Source organism: Nicotiana tomentosiformis, chromosome 9 (assembly GCF_000390325.3).
Source record: "Nicotiana tomentosiformis chromosome 9, ASM39032v3, whole genome shotgun sequence".
NCBI classification, from domain to species: domain Eukaryota; kingdom Viridiplantae; phylum Streptophyta; class Magnoliopsida; order Solanales; family Solanaceae; genus Nicotiana; species Nicotiana tomentosiformis.
In genome coordinates, this window is record NC_090820.1 from 24427439 (window position 1) to 24448415 (window position 20977).

The window sequence follows — 20977 nt, forward strand, 5'->3', positions numbered from 1 at the left end:
TAGGTTGAAAGTAGTGACGAGATGGAACACAAGTCGGGGTCCAACACCAATAGCCAATAACATTTCATAACAATATAATTTAAAGCAGCACAAGTAATAATTCAACAATAACATGCTCAACTTAATCATTATTTCTGAAAATAGCTCTGCCTTTCAAGTGTATCGGTGAAAACTCAAGTCTTTTACCGAAGTTGCCAAAAATATATGTAAGTTTGAAACAGTAATTTTTCCAAAATTCCTTTCAACAATAAATAAGATGTTTCATTTTCTTTCCACATAGCCAGTGGAATATGCATCAGTATGTGTGAGAAGTCATGAATGTCATGATACCGTACAACATGAAGAAAATTCATCTCTATGCATGTATGTCAAGTGTGCATGTCAATGCGATGCATCTCAGTGATAAAACAATATGCATACTCTCAGAGTATCATTTCACTCATTCCTCTCAATCACTCAGTCACCCAGTCCCCACATTCACTCAGTCCTCACAGTAACTAAATCCTCCCAATCACTCGGCACTCGCACTCGGCAATCGCACTCAGTAGGTATCTGCGCTCACTGGGGATGTGTACAGACTCCGAAAGGGCTCCTTCAGCCCAAGAGCTATAATTTGCACGGACAACTCAAGTGATATAGTATCAATATTTGTATCCGCACGGACAACTCACGTGCTATAATAAGCCAATCTAGCCTGCAACGGCGTGCAACCCAATCCCATAATTATCCTCACAATCAGGCCCTCGGCCTCACTCAGTCATCAATCTCTCCAATCTCTCGGGCTCACAATGTCATGAAAATCAGCCCAAAATGATGATATGATGAATCAATAAATAGCAACAGAGACAGAGAGATGATATGAAACGAATGAACATGACTGAGTTTTAAAATTTCAATTAAAACAAATTCAACAACAATATGACCTCTGTGGGTCTCAATAATACTGGCATATAGCCTCAACATGATTTTAACATGATTCTCAGCTCAATAGCTCTAGTACGTAGAGATTTCCATGATTTCAGATAAGTTCAGGTAACTACACAGTACCACAGGAATAACGGAATTATAGTTCACACGGTGCACACCCACACGCCCGTCACCTAGCATGTGCGTCACCTCAACACCAAACACATAACACGTATAATTCACGGTTTATACCCTCAGCTCCAAGATTAGAAGAGTTACTTACCTCGAACAAGCCAAATCCAATACCGAGCAAGCTGTACAATACTCTGAAAATTCCATTCCGCGCATATCAACCTCCATACACCTTCCTATCTCCTTAATTCAAGCCAAACGACTCGTATCTATTCAAACAACGTGCAAATTAATAACAACTTACTCTAATGCTTACAATTTAACAATTTACAAAAATTTCCAACTCCGCTCGAAAAATCGACAGTGGGACACACGTCTCGGAATCTGACGAAACTCACAAAATCCGAACACCCATTCCGATACGAGTCCAACCATATAAAAATTATCAAACCGACATCGGATTGACCTTCAAATCTTCATTTTATATTTTTGGAAGATTTTATAAAAATCTGATTTGTCTTTCATAAATTCACGGATTCATGATGTAAATGAATATGGAATCATGAAATATAATCAATATAGAATAAGGAACACTTACCCCAATGTTTTTCCGTGAAAGTCGCCCAAAGATCGCCTAAACGGAGCTCCCCAACTTTGTTTTTTGTCAAAAAAAGGCTGAAAACCCCCGTTTTATGGGGTTTTTGCGTATGTGGCGCCACAGGTGGCGTGGGGCGCTGCTTGTGGCGCCCTTTCCAGTACCTCCAGCAGTCCCAGCGCCAGGGATAGCGCCCCACGCTAGCCTGGGTGCTGACAGCGACAGAAAATTGTTCTCGACACGGAAATGGGCATAACTCTCTCATACGATGTCTGAATTCGACGATTCTTTTTGCTATGGCTCGGTAATTTCAATACGGATCTAATGCTTCAATCAAAACTGAATTTGGAGCTCATTTGCTGAATGTGATACCACGTTCTTGAAGAAACGATGTCGAAACATTCTAGGTTCGATGATGAAACCTATCAAATCAAGTCGGAATGAACTCGTGGTGATGCCACGCCACCCTATTCCATATAGGCCTGGAAATACAACATAATTGAAGATCATTACTTTAACCTTAGTCCGTAAAACCTAGAACCCAATTTCCAACATTCAGAATTTCTTACAAGACCCGAGTCTCACATCTACACACTGTATAAGTTTGAAAAAACTGTATCAAGCCATAACCATAACCCCAAATATAATCACATAAAAACCAACACAACTCGCATACTCGCAGCACTATTCCCGATCACAGTAACTACTCAAAAATCAACCAAGTACTAGTATAAAACCCCATAACAAACAAAACCTCATTCCAAAACTTTCGTATATTGATGATAATGAAAGAAACTGGAGGAATCTCATGACCCCTTATCAGATCAACAAGACATGGAGCTCTCTCACCCCAACCAGAACCATAATCACTTGCTAAGCCGACTTTCAATATTATCCTTCCGAATATATTGTAATCAAACCTGATAGTACCCATTCTAGGTCCGATGACCTTATATTATTAAACACAACTATCCAACAGACACGTCACATCAATATAACTCCAGCCACAACTACACAATCCGTGTACCAAAATATGGGTGATGTCTCATAGAAGAGAACCGTTTCGCAAGTTCAACTAGCACCACTACAACCTAATATTTACAACCAACTCCTCAAATTCCATGAAGAGGATAACCGTAGGCGCATGTACACAATTCCTCAAATACGCTGCTCATGTAATTTTTATCGTAGAGGAAGGAAAGCAATAAAATACGATAAATTATCAAAGAAGTAAAATTTCCACACACGCCACGGACAACTCACGTGCCAATAATATGAATCGCCTAGCATGGTCATAGGACTCCAATACTAGCATATCATACAGCAGCAATTAAACAAGTAGACTTGTCTATGATAATGAAATAAGATTCTTATGCTCCTGGACTGGTATAAATAAAATGCCATAGTGTAAGCATGTGCAAAGTCTGCTATCATACTTCAAATCGGCAATTTAACGCAGAAATAGTAACTACCCCGTTTATTCAGGGAATTAGCCTCTTGTAACCTCAAGTGTAGCCCAGATAGTTCTCAACAAAGGTAAGAACACGATAAACGTTATAAATTTACGCTTAGCAGTCAACTCTAGGCGTATCATAGCCTAAGCATTCTTTCGAATATAAATACTTTCCCCGATGCCCGCACATTGGCTCAAACCTCATATATATGCACTCTCATAGCGCGTAGCTATCACAAATAATTAACGCAACTAGTGCCTCCACTGAATTTAAATAAAATACTCACCTCAAGCAGGTCACAACCCTAAAACAATATGCTTCTGAGAACTCCCAGTCTCCAAATTGATAGGACGCATGAATCATCATAACTGATCCCAACTCTAGCATTCGAATGACTAACCCATCTCTTATGCAAAATCATCCCACAAGGAATTCTTCCAAAAAATATACGTGCCACATAGCAATAATTTTAATATCAGCAGTCTATCAACCATGTGAGTATTGCAATACCGATGACCATCAGGAAGTCAAAACACAATGCACTTTCTGAAATGCTCACCCTTCTTAGGAATTACCAAGCAATTATAACATTCATCTAAATAACTGAAACTAACCATTCTGTCCAAACTTCGTGACCTTCCCTTCAAGACTGAGCTGCATCTTGTATATGTATATCTTAACCCCGCACAACACACCACATATATCTTGCAATCATGTGAAAAGCACGAGAATCTCATTATTAACTCTGAGCTACCAACCAATTACATACCCGATTAGTTAGAAATCTTTCTCTTGCTTCCTTCCAGGAGGAAATCATAATACACAATACGTTCCCCACACCGAAAAAAAATATCTGGTTCAAACCATAGTAGAAACCATCAAGAACACTTTGAACTCCATTTGCATATAACCAAGATATTAGAGCTAAATCTCCCTAACTCTACCAAGCTACGCAGGTCACCAAAACATCTGTAAATTCTCACCACATCATAATTACCAAAGAACTAATCATACTATTACCATACTGGTCCAACCTACTACCTTGTCATTCTATTTTCTCCGAGTTTCTTCTGAATTATCCTCAAGTTGATACTTCTCCTTGTCAGAACACTACGATCCTTACCCAAAGCTCACAATAAGATACCCTAACATAAAACCACACCGCCCTAAGGTTCATCAGCCGTTGTATTCTTCTTAAGCACCCCATAAATACCGCAACCGAGACACCCTCTCTAAAAGACCTTATGTGAAATTAAAATTGTTTCTCTTTCCTTTCTTATACTGAAATGTAGAATCTATAGTCATACAGAATTGCTGCAAGTCCCGACACCATTAAATGTAAATCTCAGATTCTATCCATACACAAATTCAGAAAAATTCTCGATTACCATATATAAATCTTGAACCCACTTTGCTCAAATCTAAATTGCACCGCCCAAACAGGCTGAAAGACACGTGCCCCATTAGCACAACAACACTCAAAGAAGTAACCCTGCTTTAACACCACCAACTAAATTTATACTCTGTGTGCACTACATCTTTCAAATAACAACTTAATCATTCCATGATTTTCATATTTTCATAAAGTGTAATATAACCCGTATCTAGGAATTTCCTTACTCGAGTCATCCCTAATCTCAACCTCTATATTCATAACTGATCTACAAGTATGTCTCAGACCAAAACTAAAATTTAACATATAACTATGAAATCAAACCGTCAATAGTAGGCTCCCTCACTTGGCTCAAAGTCATAGATCATTTCATTTAATAACTCAAAACACCCATACCGTATTACTGCCATGATACTGTAGTGAGATTCAACAAAATTCTTCACAGGCTCATGCAACACCAACCATAAAATACCTTAATCATCCTCTAAGATTGCATTTATTGTCTTGATAGTCAAGTCAACTTTCTCACCCAGATTCAAATTTAGATCTCAACACATACACTTCGCTGGTAGAAAAGAACTCTACGCTCAACATTATAATGACCGCACATCCATTAGTTTACCTCGCATGTGATAACCTACCTGCTTAGCTTCAAACTGACATCTCTCCATAACCTTTCAGAACCACAACTACTACACCATCACTTAATATTCCTGGGTTTGAACTCACCACAAGACATGAAAAATCTACTTCATTCCACATTTAAACAACATGAAAAATCTTTCAACACACTCATAACTCGAGACTATACGTCACATCAATATTGAAATCAAGCACCCAATAATCCTTTTAACATCCCAAAAAAACTCTTCCCATAATATTTGAACCATCTAGACACATCCCACAGTTACGTCATACTCCTCATATAGCCATTCAACCGCTCATCGATCCACAAATTCCATTCATAGAGACATTACCAGATATATGAGTCCAAATGTACAAGTTCACACAACTGAAACTACCTAGCCTAAGCTGCGGTCTTAGCCTGGTCTCAAGTTCTCTAGACTGGCCCATCACCAAAACACAGAAATCACACTTCGCACCTCATCCGTGGAATCACAAGCCGGCGATGCACGACTGATACCGAGCGCTCACATGCGCACACGAATGTGTGGAAGGAATTCAAAGAGTTATGTTCCAAGCTAAATCAATTCCGCACGATAAGGAAAGAAAGATGGGAAATTATCCTAAATGCCATGTAGCCTCTCAAAGATAAGTATGGACGACATCATACCGATCCGCAAGACTCTACTAGACACTTGCTCATGACTTGTAGAACCTATGAACCTAGGGCTCTGATACCAACTTGTCACGATCCAAAATCCAACTAGTCGTGATGGCACCTAACCCAACCCGTTAGGTAAGCCAATTTACAAATATCTGATTCAAAAAAAATAGTTAACTAACTCTAATACACTCTCCAAGGACTGGTAGTACAAATCATGAGCTTCTAAGATTAGAATTTACAAAACTAGTATGAAATAAATACATCATATGTTCGAAATGTACATAAATAGATTCTTATAAATCTAAGGCAACCATGAACAAGAAGCAGCTATGACCAGAACACTGGTACATCTTCAAATCCATCTCTCGTCGATCACAGCAACATCAACATCCAATATCTGCACGCAAGGTGCAGAAGTGTAGTATGAGCACAACTGACCCCGTGTACTCAAGAAGTAATAAACCTAACCTTAGGTTGAAAGTAGTGACGAGATGGAACACAAATCGTAGTCCAACACCAATAGCCAACAACATTTCATAACAATATAATTTAAAGCAGCACAAGTAATAATTTGACAATAACATGCTCAACTTAATCATAATAGCCCTGCCTTTCAAGTGTATCAGTGAAAAATCAAGTCGTTTACAGAAGTTGCCAAAAATATGAGTAAGTTTGAAACAGTAATTTTTCCAAAATTCTTTTCAACAATAAATAAGATGTTTCATTTTCTTTCCACATAGCCAGTGGAAAATGCATCAATATGTGTGAGAAGTCATGAATGACGTGATACCATACAACATGAGGAAAATTCATCTCTATGCATGTACGTGCGACGCGCCTCGGTGATAAAACCATATGCAGAATCTCAGAGTATCATTTCACTCAGTCCCCCCAGTCACTCAGTCCTCCCAATCACTCAGTCCTCACAGTCACTCAATCCTCACATTCACTCAGTGCTCACAGTCACTCAATCCTCCCAATCACTCGGCCCTCGCACTCGGCACTCGCACTCAGTAGGTACCTACGCTCACTGGGGGTGTGTACATACTCTGCAGGGGCTCCTTCATCCCAAGCGCTATAATCTGCACGGATAACTCATGTGCTGCACGGACAACTCTTGTGCTATAGTATCAATATATGTATCCGCACGGATAACTCGCGTGCTATAATAAGCCAATCTGGTATGCTGCGGCGTACAACCCGATCCCATAATTATCCTCACAATCAGGCCCTCAGCCTCACTTAGTCATCAATCTCTCCAGTCTCTCGGGCTCACAATGTCATGAAAATCAGCCCAAAATGATGATATGATGAATCAATAAATAGCAACAGAGACAAAGAGATGATATGAAATGAATGAACATGACTGAGTTTTAAAATTTCAATTTGAACAAATTAAACAACAATATGATGTATGTGGGTCTCAATAATACTGGCATATAGCCTCAACATGATATTAACATGATTCTTAGCACAATAGCTCTAGTACATAGAGATTTGCATGATTTCAAATAAGTTCAGGTAACTACACAGTACCACAAGAATAACGGAATTACAGCTCACACGGTGCACGCCCACACGCTCGTCACCTAGAATGTGCGTCACCTCAACACCAAACACATAACACATATAATTCAAGATTTATACCCTCAGCTCCAAGATTAGAAGAGTTACTTACCTCGAACAAGCCAAATCCAATACCGAGCAAGCTGTACAATACTCCGAAAATTCTATTTCGCGCGTATCAACCTCCACACGCCTTCCTATCTCCTCAATTCAAGCCAAACGACTCGTATCTATTCAAACAACGTAAAAATTAATCACAACTTACTCTAATGCTTACAATTGAACGATTTACAAAAATTCCTTACTATGCTCGAAAAATCGACAATGGGGCCCACGTCTCGGAATCCGACGAAACTCACAAAATCTGAACACCCGTTCCGATACGAGTCCAACCATACAAAAATTATCAAATTCTAACATCGGATTGACCTTCAAATCTTCATTTTACATTTTTGGAAGATTTTATAAAAATCTGGTTTTGCTTCCATAAATTCCAGGATTCATGATGTAAATGAATATGGAATCATGAAATATAATCAATATAGGATAAGCAACACTTACCCCAATGTTTTTCCGTGAAAACCGCCCAAATATCGCCTAAATCGATCTCCCCAACTTTTGTTTTGGTCAAGAATGGCTGAAAACCCCCATTTTATGGGGTTTTTACGTCTGTAGCGCCACAGGTGGCGTGGGGCGCTGACGGTGACAGAAAATCATTCTTGACACGGAAATGGGCATCACTCTCTCATACGATGTCTGAATTTGACGATTCTTTTTGCTATGGCTCCGTAATTTCAATACGGATCTAATGATTCAATCAAAACTGAATTTGGTGCTCATTTACTGAATTTGATACTACATATTCTTGAAGAAACGATGTCAAAACATTTTAGGTTCGATGACGAAACCTATCAAATCTAGTCGAATTGAACTCAAATTTTGGCGTATAAGTCATAAATGACATAACGAAGCTATTCCAATTTACAAAATATGATTCCGACCTTGATATCAGAAAGTCAACTCACCGGTCAAACTTCCAAACTTTAAATTTTCTATTTTCGCCATTCCAAGCCGAATTTAACTACGAACTTCAAAATGAGTATCCGGACGCACTCCTAAGTCCGAAATCACCATACGGAGCTATTGGAGCCATAAAAATCCATTCGAGTCGTTTGCACAAAAAGTCAAATTGGTCAACTCTTTCATTTATGCTTCTAAACAAGGATTGTTCTCTCAAGTAAATGCCGAATAATCCGAAAACCAAAGCCGACAATTCACACAAGTCATAGTACATATTATGAAGATGATGAAGTCTTCAAATTGTCGAAAGGAACGTAGATGTTCAAAATGACCAGTCAGGTCATTACAATATAATCATTAATTAATATCATAATCCTCTCTTATTTCACCATATCAGAACAGTTGAAGCGTGCAACCCGATCCACGTATAATTTCAATAAACATAAGCAATCCAATAACTCAATTTACAAGAATTTCTACAATCAAATGATATGAGTGCAAGGAAATAAATGAACCACGTAATAATCAAACGAATACAACAAATATTATAAAACAAGGACAAATAAAACACGTAACAATTAAGTTGTGCAAGTAAAACAGTTAGAGCAAGTAGCAAATAAGCACGAAGTCTTGGATGGGATGAAAAATTCAATATTTCTACAACAAATTGTCCATGGCTCAACCACAATGTGTATAAGAATTTCAACAATAACAAAATGAATGGGAATGCTCAACAAGGAAAGGTATCTCAACAATTAATACTTCGACTTAATGTGATAACGGCTATTACAACTTCAACACCAATAACTCAACAAGATGATATTCCACGAAATAACAACTTCAATTAAAATTGATTTAACAATTAAGAGGTAACAATACAATAAGGAAGGCAATAACTTCAACTAAAGCGTATAAGAGCAAAATAACAAGAGGTATAACAAGTGCTAACAACGTCAAATAGAGCATGTAAGAGAAGATTAACAATGAGAGATATAACATGTTATGACAATTCAATTAAAGGCGTGGAAAGAGTTTAGATAATCTAAACCGGTCAAATATCACATATAGCCCGTGTACCACTCATCACCTTGCGTACATGATTTTCACATAATACAAATGGCACAATCAACCCAAATCCGAAGGGGTAGTTTCCCCCACACAAAGTTAGACAAGATACTTACCTCAACTAAGCTAACTTAACCCTCTGAAATAGCTTTTCTCCTAAATTTTGCCTCCACACGGCTCAAATCGAACAAAAAATGACTTAATAACATCATCAATGCAAGATATACCAATTACAATAAATAAAGCTATGATCTTTACATTGTTTTCAAAAAAATCAACAAAAGTCAACGTCAGGCCCTCCTTGGATTCCAAATGCAAGGTTACCCGAGTGAAGCCCGAACCAATACAAGCTCACACGAATGAAAACCGACTCAATCAGAGTCTGATAGCTCAACCAATTCGCTAAAGTATCGCTCTTGGGTGTTCATAACCCAAGAGTCCAACTCACACTAGTTGGGTCTCATATATCCCCAAATACTCCTCCAAACCTGTCACGGCCCTAAACTCAAACCTGTCGTAGTAGCGCCTATCGATGGTACTAGGCCAGCCGACTCCTACAATACTAAAACAATTCATTCAAAGATATGCCGAAAGGCGTCTTGTATAATAGAATTTCATAAAATAAACTAGGGTTGAACTCAAAAATAGAAATGTGGAATGAAAACCCCCAAACATGGGGGTTTCACTAAGCCAAGAGCAACTACTAAATCTGCTCCGACGACAACAAGACTAAAATAGTCTGGGGAAAATCCAAAAAAAAAAAAATACAACTAAGGGAAGATAAAGAAGGAGAAAATAGGGTTGCGATCGCCGGGCAGCTACCTTGCTAACTCCAATGATCAGCTACAGGAATATCAGCAGCCGCTACCGTGACCAAAAATGCCTGGATATGCACACAAGGTGCAGGGAGTAACGTGAGTACACCAACTCAGTAAGCAACAGAAGTAAATAAAGGCTGAGAAGTAGTGACGAGCTAAATGCAAGTACCGTTCATATCACAAGAATTTAGTAAAGTGCGGCATGCTATGCAACCAGAGTTTCAGTCAAAACAGCTTATTTAAATCAAGTTCAAATAAGTCAATTAGAAATATCTTTCAACAATTCTCAAACAAGGACTCAAAGCAACCATGTGCATGGATGATGAAATCATATACTGCCCATCGGGATAACATCACTCAGTCCTCCCAATCACTCCAACATCACAATCATTCATGCCTCACAATCGATCAGCACTCGGCACTCGGCACTCGCACTCGCACTCGCACTCAGTAGGTACCTGTGCTCACTAGGGGTGTTCAGACTCCGGAGGAGCTCCTATAGCCCAAGCGCTATAATCTGCACGAACAACTCACGTGCTGCATGGCCAACTCATGTGCTATAGTATCATATCAGAATCCGCACGGACAACTCACGTGCTAAGGTACAATACCTCACAAACAGGCCCTTGGCCTCACTGAGTCATAAACCTCTCCAGCCTCTCGGGCTTTTAGAATCAAAGAAATTAGCCAAGACAACATTAACCTGATGCATCAAATAGAATACTAGAGACTGAGTTATGATGTAAGAATGCATGAACATGACTAAGTGCGGGATATCCACTAAAGCAGTGAGAAGACAGCAAGAAAATGACAGCTAAGGGTCCAAACAATAGTGGCATAAGGCCTAGACATGGCATCTAGCATGATTTACAGTAAATCTTTCTAAAGCACATAAGGAGCATATAGCTACAATAGGTTATTTAACTGTACAGTTGCTACGTGATGGACCAAGTCACAACCCCCAATGGTGCACGCCCACACGCCTGTCACCTAGCATGTGTGTCACCTCCAAATAGTCTTATTACACAAAAATCCGGGGTTTCATACCCTCAGGACTAGATTTACAACCGTTACTTACCTCAATCCGAGCAAACCTCTACTCCGTAATGCCCTAGCCTCTTGAATCGGAGTTTGGCTTTTGTGAGGGATGTTAGTGTAGAGACCCCTACCATTGATTATGTTCCGGTGGTACGTGATTTTCCAGATGTGTTTCCTGCAGACCTGCCGGGCATGCTGTCTGACAGGGATATTGACTTTGGTATTGATTTGGTGCAGGGCACTCAGCCCATTTCTATTCCACCGTATCGTATGACACCGACAGAGTTGAATGAGTTGAAGGAACAACATCAGGAACTCCTTGATAAGAGGTTTATTCAGCCTAGTGTGTCACCTTGGGGTGCACCTGTTCTATTTGTAAAGAAAAAGGATGGTTCCATGAGGATGTGCATTGATTGGAGGCAGTTGAACAAGGCCACATTCAAGAACAAGTATCCTTTACCTCGTATTGATGATTTATTTGACCAGCTTCAGGGAGCGAGGGTGTTCTCCAAGATTGATTTGAGGTCCGGTTATCACCAACTAAAGATTTGGGATTCAGATATTCTTAAGACAGCTTTCAGGACCCGATATGGCCATTATGAGTTCTTAGTGATGTCTTTTGGGCTGACTAATGCCCCAACAACGTTCATGCATTTGATGAATAGTGTATTCCAACCCCATGTGGATTCATTCATTATTGTATTTATTGATGACATCTTGGTGTACTCTCGTAGCCAGGAGGAGCATGCTCAGCATCTGAGGACTGTATTACAGAGATTGAGGGAGGAAAAGCTTTATTCAAAGTTCTCCAAGTGTGAGTTTTGGCTCGGTTTAGTAGCATTCTTCGGGCACGTGGTGTCCAGTGAGGGTATTTAGGTGGATCCAAAGAAGATAGAGGAGGTGCAGAGTTGGCCTAGACCGTCCTCAGTTATGGAGATTACGAGCTTTCTTAGTTTGGCGGGCTATTACCGTCGCTTTGTGAAGGGATTTTAATCTATTGCATCGCCCTTGACCATATTGACCCAAAATGGTGCTCCATTCAGGTGGTCGGATGAGAGTGAGGAGAGCTTCCAGAAGCTCAAGACTGCCTTGACCACGACTCTAGTGTTAATTCTGCCATCAGCTTCAGATTCTTACACCGTGTATTGTGATGCCTCGAGGGTAGGTATTGGATGTGTTCTGATGCAGTAGGGTAGAGTGATTACCTATGCCTCATGCTAGTTGAAGACCCTTGAGAAGAACTATCCTGTCCACGATCTTGAGTTAGCAGCCATTGTTCACGCCTTGAAGATTTGGCATCATTATTTGTATGGGGTTTATAGTGAGATCTATACTGATCACCGGAGTTTGCAGCATCTGTTTAAGCAGAAGGATCTTAATTTGCGTCAGTGGAGATGGTTAGAGCTTCTCAGGGACTATGATATCACTATCTTGTACCATCTGATGAAGGCCAATGTGGTAGCCGATGCTTTGAGTCACTGGGCGGAGAGTTTGGGGAGTTTAACATATCTCCCAGCAGCAGAGAGACCCATGGCATTAGATGTTCAGGCCTTAGCGGGCCAGCTGGTCAGATTGGATATTTCGGAGCCGAGTTGGGTATTGGTTTGTGTGGTCTCTAGGTCTTCTCTTTATGACCGTGTTAGGGAGCGTCAGTATGATGACCCCCACCTGCTCGTTCTTTAGGACAAGGTTTAGTGAGGTGATGCCAGATATGTGACTATTGGTGATTATGGTGTGTTGAGGATGCAGGGTCGGATATGTGTGCCCAATGTGGATAGTCTTCGGGAGTTGATTCTTGAGGAGGCCCATAGCTCGCAGTATTCCATCTATCTGGGTGCTGCGAAGATGTACCAAGATTTGAGACAACACTATTGGTGGAGGCGGATGAAGAAAGATATAGTTGAGTTTGTAGCTCGGTGTCTCAATTGTCAACAGGTTAAGTATGAACATTAGAGACCGGGTGGCTTGCTTCAGAGGTTAGAGATCCCAGAGTGGAAATGGGAGCGAATCACCATGGACTTTGTAGTTGGGATCCCACAAACTTCGAGGAAGTTTGATGCTATTTGGGTTATTGTGGATCGGCTGACCAAGTCCGCGCACTTCATTCCAATTGCTACTACTTACTCTTCGGAGCGGTTGGCGGAGATTTACATCTGAGAGATTGTTCGCATGCATGGTGTCCTAGTTTCCATCATTTCAGATAGGGACACTCAGTTTACATCACAGTTTTGGAAGGTCGTGCAACGAGAATTGGATACTCAGGTTGAGTTGAGCACAAGTTTTCACCCTCAGACGGACGGACAGCCCGAGCGCACTATCCAGATATTGGAGAAAATGTTACATGCTTATGTCATTGACTTTGGGGGTTCATGGGATCAGTTCTTGCCGCTCGCGGAGTTTGCATTTAAGAACAATTATCGGTCGAACATTCAGATGGCTCCATACGAGGCTTTATATGAGAGGAGGTGTAGATCTCCAATAGGATGGTTTGAGCCGGGTGAGGCTAGGCTCTTGGGTACAGACTTGGTCCAGGATACATTAGATAAGGTGAAATTGATTCAGTAGCGGCTTCGCACGGCACAGTCTAGGCAGAAGAGCTACACAGACAGGAAGGTCTGTGATGTGTCTTTTATGGTTTGGGAGAAAGTTTTGCTGAAGGTGTCACCCATGAAGGGTGTTATGAGGTTTGGGAAGAGGGTCAAGTTGAGCCCCCGGTTCATTGGGCCTTTTAAGGTACTTCAGAGGATAGGGGAGGTGGCTTATAAGCTTGTCTTGCCACCGAGCTTGTCGAGTGTGCATCCAGTGTTTCATGTTTCCATGCTCTGAAAGTATGTTGGCGATCCGTCCCATGTTTTGGACTTCATCACGATTTAGTTAGAGGGTGATATGACTTATGATGTGGAGCCGGTGGCCATTTTGGATCGGCAGGTTCGGAAGTTGAGGTCGAAGGACATAGCTTCGGTGAAGGTGTAGTGGAGAGGTCAGCCTGTGGAGGAGGCCACCTGGGAGACCGAGCGGGAGATGCGGAGCATATATCCATACCTACTTGTGATTCCATGTATGTTTCTAGACCCGTTTGAGGATAAAAGGTTGTTTAAGAGGGGGAGGATGTAACGACCATGCCGGTCGTTTCGAGAGTTATAGCCTTGTTTTCCCCATATCTACTTCCTTTTGTGATTTCAACAATATTATGATATATCGGGTTATTTGGTTCGCATCCGGTGTGATTTCGGAGTGAATTGAGACACTTAGTCTCTAAAGTAGAAGCTTAAGTAGGAAACAAAAGTCAACTGGATGTTGACTTATGTGTAAACAGTCTCAAATTTGAATTTTGATGGTTCTGTTTTCTCTGTTAGGTGATTTTGGACTTAGGAGTGCGTCCGGAATGTGACTTGGAGGTCCGTAGTGGAATTAGGCTTGAATTGGCGAAAGTTAGAAATTTGGCAATTTTGGTCAGCAGTGAAAAATTTGATATCGGGGTCAGAATGGATTTCCGGAAGTTGGAGTAGGTTCGTGGTGTCATTTGTGACGTGTATGTAAAATTTGAGGTCATTCGGACGTGGTTTGGTAGGTTTCAACTTTATTCGTGGAATCTGGAAGTTTAGAAGTTCTTAGGCTTGAATCCGAAGGTAATTTGGTGTTTTGATGTTCTTTTGAGTGATTTGAAGGCTTGGATAAGTTTGTATATTGATATATGACTTGTTGGTACGTTTGGATGAGGTCCCGAGGGGCTCGGGGTGATTCCGGGTGGTTAACAGATTGTTTGAAGTTGGAAAAATGTAGCTGAAGCTGCTGCTACTGGTATTTCCGTGGCTGTGGAGGGGGAACCGCAGGTGCAAGGTTGCTTGTGCGCTTGGTAAGCCGCAGATGCAGACATAGAGGATCTGGGCCGGAACCGCAGGTGCGAGAAGGCGGTCGCATCTGCGAGCCCGCAGGTGCGAGACCTGGGGCGCATATGCGGAAAGAAGGAATTGGGCAGACTTCGCAGAAACGGAGGGAGATGCGTAGGTGCACTTTTGTAGATGCGAGATTTGGCCGCAGATGCGGAACTTGGGATCTTAAGTGAGTTCCGCACATGCGATGGAAATTCCGCAGGTGCGGCGTCGCAGAAGCGAAAAAGGGACCGTAGGTGCGGTTTCGCTGGGCAGATTGCATAAATAGGGGACTTCGTGATTTTTGCTCATTTCCACCATTTTCAAGTCGGACTTTGGAGCTTTTGGGGTGATGTTTGAAGGGGATTCAAGGGTTTTCATAGAGGTAAGTTGCTTGAGCTCTAATACTCCTAGTTATGGTGTTTTCCCATTTTTTTCTCATCTAATTTGTGGGGTTTTGAAGTGAAAATTGGGGGTTAGGGCTTGGAATTTTGGAGAGAGTAAATTGAGGAATTGAGGGACCAAATAACGTCGTATTTTGATGAATTTGTATGGTTATACTTGTGAGTGAATGGGCTTTCGGGTTTTGTGACTTTTGTCGGATTTTGAGACGTAGGCCCGGGGGGTCAGATTTGAGTCGATTTCAGGTTTTGAGTCTAATTAATAGTTTTCTTGTGGAATTGATTCCTTTAGCATATATTAATGGTATTGTATTGCTTGGGCAAGTTCGCAAATGCGGAATAACTGGGCAGAAAAGAGAAATTCAAGGGTTTGAATCCCGTTTCAATTTTGGGACATTGAGAGCTCGGAATTTGGCGATTTTTCGAGAGATCTTCAAAGGAAACTTTGGGGTAACGATTCTTATCTCCTTTATGGTTATATTCCATTAATCTATAGTTGTTTTCTTCATTAAATTTCAGATTTGTATTGAAAATTTAGGAAAAATGGGAAGAAGTTCTTCAACTAAGATTTGTGAGTTTTGATTGGGATTTAGACATCGGATTTGGATAATTTTGGTACGAGTGAACACGTGAGTGAATGGGTGTTCATATTTTGTGACTTTTACCCAATTCCGAGACATGATTTCATTAATTAGATGAGTCTATTATGGTTTTATTCATGATATGCAATTATGTTTGGCTAGATTTGGGCCATTCGCAACCGGATAATCGAGGAAAGGGCATTCTTACGGATTGATTGAGCTTGGTTCGAGGTAAGTATCTTGTCTAACTTTGTGTGGGGGAACTACGCCTTAGGATTTGAGCTTCTATGTTGATTGTAGTCCGTGTACGTGAGGTGATGAGTACGTGCTCGGACTTATTTGTGGAATTTGGCCTTTTAGTATTCATTAAATATGCAGTTGTTCTTGTTATGATTACATTCATCAATTACTAGTTTCACATCTACCTGCTTAATTGGAATTAATTGCTTCATGATATACCCTTGTGTTCATTTGATTCATATGTGCCTTAACTGAAATAATTATCTCTTCTGTAATTGTGTATCCTTAATTGAAGTTGTTGTACCTCCTTCTTAATTGTCCGACCTCAAAAGAAGTTTAGATGTCCTATACCTTAGTCGACTTATCTTTATTTGAAATTATTTGACTCGTGTTAGCTTCCTTGTTGTTAAATTGTATATTGTGGGATTGTTGCTACATATTCGTTTTTTCCTTTTTGAGTTGTTCTCTTTGCACCTAGCATTCTTTACTGTGGTTATTCCTTGTGAATTAGTTCTGCCGTTTCTTTGTGATTTAAAGTTCTTGAGTTGATTTACTTGTCATACCTTGTATTAGTGTTATTGTTGTTGTTGTACTTGTTGTTCTTGCATATTTATTTTGGGACCACGAAACGATATTCTGGGAGATCCCCCTGTCTTGCATATTTACTTTGGAACTACGAAACGGTATTCTGGGAGATCCCCATGTCTTGCATATTTACTTAGGGACTACGAAATGGTATTCCGGGAGATCTCCCTGTCTTGCATATTTACTTTGGGACTACGGAACGGTATTCCGGAGATCCCCCTGTCTTGCATATTTACTTTAGGACTATGGAATGGTATTTCCGGAGATCCCACTTTCTTGCATATTTACTTTGGGACTACGGAACGGTATTCAGGGAGATCCCTCATGTCTTGAATATTTACCTTGGGATTACGGAACGGTATTCCGGGATATCCCCCCTATCTTGCATAATTACTTTGGGACTACGAGGCGGTATCTCGAGAGTGCCCTTTGTTGACATCTCTTTGTTGTGGGGTTGCATGAGGTTTCTGCCTTGCTATTGTTACTATTGATATTATGCACGTGTGGCGAGACAAGGCGGGCATTTACTTTACTATTACACACGTGGCGAGACAAGGTGGGCTATGACAGAGATTGATTTGTGATGATTTGTGTTGTCCTGGTGGCATTCATGTTGTTGATAATTGTGTAGTGGTACACTTACCTGTATGAGTTTTATCTTGTTAAAGTTGCGAGAAAATATTCTACGTGTTGTCCGTTATTTTTCCTTATGCTTATTTGCTGGTATGGACTATGTTAGGACACTTACACAAGCATACACGTAGTTAAGCACTCATATCGAATAAGGAGTTTTTTTTCTTGATATTATTAAGTGTGGACGCACATCCTTGTTTGCTTTCCTTCTACGTGAGAATGGCTCTATTGGCACGTGAGTCGTCAGTGCGGTTATGAGGTGTTATGAAGGCACAAGATGCATAATGTTAGGGTTGAGGTATTGAGACCGTGGGTTATGATTTTTCTGAGATTTGGTACCTCATGGAGTTTGATGACTAAAACCTGGTGTAAAAGCGGTTGTAGTTGTTGAGTTATTACTTGTCCTTGCGGTATTTATGATTTCGGATTTACGTTGTGTTCCATTCACTTTTTTGTGTCATTTTTATGGTATTCCGATGATACCTGTTGTTTCCTTTCTTATTGCAATTACTTCATTGTGAGACATATTGCATAGTCTTTATGTAAATATCATATACTTATACTTATTCAGTTTATTAGACCAGTAGGTGTCTTGACTGTTTCTCGTCACTACTCTATCGAGGTTAGTCTTGATACTTACTGGGCACCATTGTGGTGCGCTCATTCTACACTTTTGCACATGTTTGTGCAGATCCAGATATTTTTTCGTTAGTAGCTGTGCGGGTCGTTACTGTGGAGACTCAAAATAAACCTGTTGCTGCATTCGCAGGCTTCGGAGTCACCTTCAGGTTTTCGTTTTGCACTGTTTATTCTTATTTCTGGACAATTGTATTTAGAAGTTTTCTAGCAAATACTCTGTAGAGCTTATGACTTGTACTACCAGTTTTGGGAATTGTAAATTTTAAGAGATTTCTATTTCAAATTGTTAGATGTTATTTAAAAAAAATGTTGTTGTTTCAATTAATGTTAGGCTTACCTAGTCCCTAAGACTAGGTTCCATCACGATACCAAACGGAGGGAAAATTGGGTCGTGACATTGACATGTAGGCATAGAGATGTAATTTCCTCATACTATCTAAGATTGAATCATCTTATCAATTGTTGAATGTTTTTGGGAAAAATCAAAGGTTTCTTACTTACTCATATTTTGGTGATTTCAGTGAAGGATTTGGGTTTTACTGTTATACATGAAAAGCATGAATATTTTCCCTAAATGTGAACTAGATGAGCATCATATCTTTGAGTTATTTCTTGTACCACTTTTATTATATTGTTATGAGCTGTTGTTGGCTATTGGAGTTGGACTCTAACCCTAGTCCCGGCTCATCACTACTTTCAACCAAATGATAGGTTTGTTACTTATTGAGTACATGGGGTCGGTTGTACTCATACTGTACTCCTGCACCTAGCATGCAGAGTTTGGATGTTGATGTTGCTGTGTATGGCGGGAGCTGGCATTGAAGATATACCTACGTTCCGGTCATAGCTGGCTCTTGTTCTTAGTAACTTTAGAATTATTAATCCGTTCACGTATATTTGAAATAGATGATGTATTTATTTCATTCCTGCATTGTAAACTCTAAATCTTAGAAGCTCATGACTTGTACTACCAGTCCTTGGGAATTCTTTGTTATAAAAGTTCAGTTATTTCTTCATTTATTTCCTCATTTAATCTCATTTAATCAGATTGTTATTAATTGACTTACCTAGCGGGTTGGGGTTAGATGCCATCACAACTAGTTGAATTTTGGGTCGTGACAGTTGTATATTATTTTACTTTACTTGATTTCTAAAATAAACTCATTATTTCATTTAACACCTTACTTTATTCAAGATTGTTATTATGTTTTATGGTGTTTAAATATATCTTTCGTTCATCTAAATTAATATTTATCATGGTTGCAAGTACATGGTAGCCGTGGGCTTTGTCGTGCGAAGGTTATTGTTATTGTGGGCACGAGGTGCCATATGTGTAAGATTTGAAAATTGTAGTTCATGACTTGTTGTTTATGAGGTGTGGTGCCTCGGGGTAATTCTTGTTGTAAGTCCATGCGTTGGGAGCAATTTGATTATTTGAGTTGTCATCCACTTTTTTCCTTATTTGAATTCATTTACATCCCATCAATGTTCTGATTACGTTGTTTCTTTATTACTCGTTTACTACTTGCTATCATTTATGTTTCTATTACTTCATTGTTGGTTGTAATCAATAAATTTTTCGTCGTTGGTCTTACATTGATGTTTTTTCCATTGTTAGCTTATGTATATCTTGAACAAGTTTCTGTATCTAGTAGGTGTCTTGACCTGGCCTTATCACTACTTTACGCAGGTTAGGCTTGATACTTACTGAGTACCGTTGTGGTGTACTCATGCTACGCTTCTACATATTTTTGTTTAGATCCATGTATTCTGATTGTGTTGTTGAGAGTTGCGTCTGCATGACGAGAGACTTCAAGGTATACCTACTTGACGTTCGCGGGCCTCGGAGTCACTATATTACTTCATTATGCTACTGTTAAATTGTAATTCAAAACAGTATTGTGTTTACAAATTCGAGTGTGTTTTAGTAGTTCTTATGAATCTGTACTATATGTTTTGGGAAATGTATAACTATTGGCCGCTTGAGGCTATGTATGTCATTTAGTGGTTTATGATAAATGATTAAATAGTTCAATTATGTTATTAAATAAGCATGTGTTAGGCTTACCTAGTCTTAGAGACTAGGTGCCATCACGACATCCTAAGTTGGGAAAATTGGGGTCGTCACAGTTTTCTTATCTTAGGAGAAAATTCATCAGACTAAGACTTCGTGCCCTAGGAGAAAATTCATCACACTAGGTTTTCTTATCTTAGGAGAAAATTCATCAGACTAAGACTTCTATCTTAGGAGAAAGATTCATCCGACTAAAAATTTTATCCTATGGGAAAATTCATTAGACTAGGTTTTCTTATCTTAGGAAAAAATTCATCAGACTAAGACTTCTTATCCTAGGAGAAAATTCATCAGACTAGGGATTTTTATCTTAGGATAATGATTCATCGGACTAAGATTTATTATCCTAGGAGAAAATTCATCAGACTAGGTATTCTTATCTTAGGAGAAAATTTATCAGACTAAGACTTCTTACCCTAGGAGAAAATTCATCGGACTAGATTTTCTTATCTCAGGAGAAAATTCATCAGACTAAGACTTCTAATCCTAGGAGAAAATTCATCAAAATAGATATTTTTATCTTAGGAGAATGATTCATCAGACTAAGATTTCTTATCCTATGAGAAAATTCATGAGACTATGTTTTCTTATCTTAGGAGAAAATTCATCAGACTAAGACTTTTTACCCTAGGAGAAATGGTCTCAGACTAGGAAACTATTTACCCCAGGAGAAATAA